Here is a 4587-nt window from a genome sequence, read left to right as displayed (position 1 = left end):
ACTAACCTATGACGACTTAACTGTAAGTCGTCTACTTTTAAAAAAATATTATTATTTTAATTTTCACTAGACGACTGAAATGTAAGTCGTCCAAAAAGTCAAACTTCTGAAATAATCCAGTCAAATGCAAAACTAACCTCTGACGACTGAAATGTAAGTCGTCTCGCTTTTTTGGAGTTTTTTTTTTAACCAAACAATAGTAGACGATTTAACTTTCAGTGGTCCGAAATAACAGATTTCAAAGTCAATTGCAAAAATAACCTCTGCATTGACCAGACGACATATAGTTTAGTCGTCTAGACAACTTAGATTGAAGTCGTCCGCGTCTTCTCCACTAGTTTTTAAGTCTTCTACGTTAGTTTTTGAATAACTTGTATTTTTAAGAGTGATAAGTAACTTCAAGATATGTAAAACTCATATTTACAAAATATGTTCTCTCCCTTAGTTTTACTAAATTTGACTAAGTTTTTCAATGCAAACTTATAAAAAATATGATATGCTTTGACTAGTTACTATTATTTGTTTCCATCTCTTACCAACATTCTTGTTTATTAAGATGAGAAAAAGGCCATTGGAGTTTATTATTGCATATGAGAGATCCAAAGATAAGAAAAAGGTTACTGAAGTCTATTATTTCATTGATTTGTAAATGTGTAAACACATTGTTAGCACATTTAATACATCTTGGAAAACATTATTACTGATTTTACAAAAAATTCACAACTAAAAGAGTATACATGCAATTCACAAAACAGACCACAAACAAAACTATTATAGATCATTCATCTACAAAGACAAGCTTGGATTCCACTTGAGTAGACAAGACCATACAACTTTTAAGAAGTCCAGACGACTTCTAAGAAGTCCAGACGACTTCCAGGAAGTTCAGACGACTTTGCCAGAAGACTTTTAGGAAGTTCAGACGACTTCCAGACGACTTTACAGGAAGTCCAGACGACTTTTAGGAAGTCCAGACGACTTCCAGACGACTTCCAGACGACTAACAAGTAAGTCGTCCCAGAAGTCTTCCAGATCTGAAAAAACCTGCATATTAAATCCAGATCTGGAAAACCTGCATATTCAAAAACGTTCAAATGGCTTAAAAACAGAAAAAATGAATGGAAGATTAGATAAATCTACCTTTACAGAACACACAAAAATACATATCTAAAAATAAAAGACCTACCTTTAAATTAGTGGAAGATGAGTACCATCTAATTAAAAACCTGCAAAAAAAAAAATAGATTAGTAACAAAGACATGAGACAAAATTGAAAAATTCATATAAAGTTTGGTGTTTTCAAGTCAAAGAGATTAGAGTGGGTTTGGAGAGTTTTAGTTTGGGAAAAAAGTAAGAACTTTATACAACAAGAAGTTACCAAATGAAGAAAAATCAGACATAAGAACTTACCAAAACGCTCAGAAAAATCCAGACGACTTCCTAGAAGTCCAAACGACTTCCTGGAAGTCCAGACGACTTCCTGGAAGTCCAGACGACTTCCTGGAAGTCCAGACGACTTCCTGGAAGTCCAGACGACTTTGTCAGAAGACTTCCAAGAAGTCCAGACGACTTCCAGACGACTTCCAGACGACTAACAGGTAAGTCGTCCCAGAAATCTTCCAGATCTGAAAAACCTGCACATCAAATTCAGATCTGAAAAACCTGCATATCCAAAAACGTTCAAATGACTTAAAAATAGAGAAAATGAGTGGAAGATTAGATAAATCTACATTTATAGAACACACAAAAATACATATCTAAAATTAATAGATCTACCTCTAAATTAGTGGAAGATGAGTACCATTTGATTAAAAACCTGCAAAAGAGATAGATTAGTAAGAAATACATGAGACAAAACTGAAAAAATCATATAAAGTTTGGTGTTTTCAAGTCAAAGAGATTAGAGAGAGGTTGGAGAGTTTTAGAATGATGAACATTACATTTTTGTTGCAGCCATTTGAGAGGAGGAGAGAGAATGTGTAAATTTTTCTTTTTATAGGGAGACAAAAAATCCAATTAGATTAAATATTTTTGACTCAGACGACTTCCTGGACGACTTACATTTCAGTCGTCTGGTGAAGAAATTAAAACAGACGACTTACATGTAAGTCGTCCAGAAGAGTTTAATATTTTTAGCGGGAAATTAAATATTTTTAGCGGGAAACTGAAATATACGTCGTCCGGGTAAATTATTCAACAGACGACTGAAATATAAGTCGTCCACACCCTAAACATAACCCCTAAACTTAATTATCTAATTAAACACTTCATAAAACCAAATCAAACTTGAAAAGTGTTTACTATACACAAAAATAAACTCCTAAACCAAAGTATTTTAGTTTTCCAAAATCTAACCCTAACAATACATACAATACTACAACATATGTTTGCCAAACTCCTAAACCAAAGTATTTCATGATTCACTACTTTCACTCATCTATCTTCAAAACAAATCAATTTTATCATATCTTAATTTATATTAGTTAAAACTGTTTATAATTACTTTAATTTTACTTTTTACGCATCAAAATATTTTTTACAAGATTTATAAATTATTTTTAAAATAAACTGGTACCAGACGACTTACACTTCAGTCGTCCAGACGACTTCCAACATCTCAGACGACTCAGACGATTTACTGGGGCTATATTCGTAAAAATGGTTTCTGTTTTTTTGTTTGGTCACAAGGGGCTGAGCTGTAATTTCACTAGGCTTTTAGGTTAGTTTTGCATTTGATTCAAGTTTGGGTATAGGTTTGGGATTAAAATCAAGTTGTGGGTTAGTTTTGGCAAAAACCCCTTATTGTTTTCTGGAAATAGAAAATAATGATATATCAAAACGTATCTAATACTTGTTAAATGATAGTATAATGTAAATTACATCCATTATTTGAAAATAACCATTTGTTGTTTTTATTTTTATTTTAAATTAGAAATTATTTTTATTTAAAAACATTATTCATATATAATATAATAGTTTAAGTTTGGAAGATTAATCTATATATATAAATTATGTATATTTAAAAAAAAATAATTTAAGATATTATATATTGACTATCTGAATAAAAGCTGAATTTATTATCTTGAAAATCAGATATTTATAATTTTGTCTTCATGTTTTTTTTTTTTTTTGTCTTCATGTTTGTCTTCATGTTATACTCACCAATCCATCATTGATATTTATAACTCAGTATGTTTTTTTAAAAAACTTAGTTTTAAGTAATAAACAAATTTAATAAATTAAATTCATCACCTATAATGTTATGTAAACTATATTTGAAAACTCTCTAAAATTATATTTTAAGCATAATATTATTATTATTTAATTTAAGTTATTTTAAACATAATATATGCTAAACCAACTTAAATTATATTTACAATAGGACCATCCTAAACCGGTTAGTAAACCAAAAACAATACTAAACCAACATGAACCAATACCTGATTCGGCGATGAAGGAAGTGTTTCGGGATAAACGCTTGAATGGTTACTAACTGAAATGGTTTGGTCATGAGAGAGTTAGTATGAATATTAACAATAAAATTATGGATTAGATTAATTTAAATTTGTAAGAATACCTTTGAGTCTATGAAAAGCAATTCAATTCCCATGAATAAGTTCGGGTTTTGGAAGTTGCGGGTTTCCCAACAATGAATCCACCTAACAAAAAGTTTGTTGTTATAAAAAATCTCAGTCAAGGTCATTAAAGGTTTCTGGGACGGCAAGAGTTGATGGTGAAACCATTTTTTTGCTCGAGTGCTTTGAAATTTTCCTTAATAGTGTGAGGTTGATGTGGATGGAATAATGAGTTTTATAGGGACTTTCTTAATGTAAAACTATACATTTTTTTTTAATGTGGTATTTCCATTTTTATATAATTTACTACCATTTTAAGATAGAAGTACATTTTAAGATAGATGCTTAAATTTTAATGTACTTTTTCCATTTTTTAAAATGTTTATTTCCATTTCTTATATTTTTATTTACGTAATATCTATATTTTATATTTTAAAATAGATATTTAAATATTAATGTACTTTTTTCATTTTTTAAATTGTGTATTTACTTATATTATATATTTTACATTTTAAGATAAATGTTTAATGCTTGATGAACTTTTTCCATTTTTAAAAAAATTGTGTATTTACTTATTATTACATATATAATTCATATATTATATATTTACATTATTTACTTATTATTTATTTTCCTGTATATGTATTTCCATTTCTTGTACTTTTCATTTACTTAATATCTCTATTTTATATTTTAAGATAGATGTTTAAATCTTAATGTACGTTTTCCAATTTTTTAAATTGTATATTTCCATTTGTTATACTTTCTATTTACGTAATATCTATATTTTAAATTTTAATATATATTTTTAAATCTTAATGTAATTTTCCATGTGGAAGTACCGTAGCCTATTGGTTAAGGTTTAAAGGCTTCTACACCGAGGTCTGGGGTTCGAATCCCAGACTATGCAATTTATTGCAGATTACAGGAAATCCAAGTTTCAAGTCCCGGAGAGAGCGGTTTATTAAACAATTATACAGACTAAAGAGGAATGGCTTGCAAGAGATCTTCA

Source organism: Brassica napus, unplaced genomic scaffold (genome assembly GCF_020379485.1).
Source record: "Brassica napus cultivar Da-Ae unplaced genomic scaffold, Da-Ae ScsIHWf_360;HRSCAF=567, whole genome shotgun sequence".
Classification (NCBI taxonomy): Eukaryota; Viridiplantae; Streptophyta; class Magnoliopsida; order Brassicales; family Brassicaceae; genus Brassica; species Brassica napus.
The sequence above is the reverse complement of the archived record's forward strand: the minus strand, read 5'-3'. Positions refer to the sequence as shown.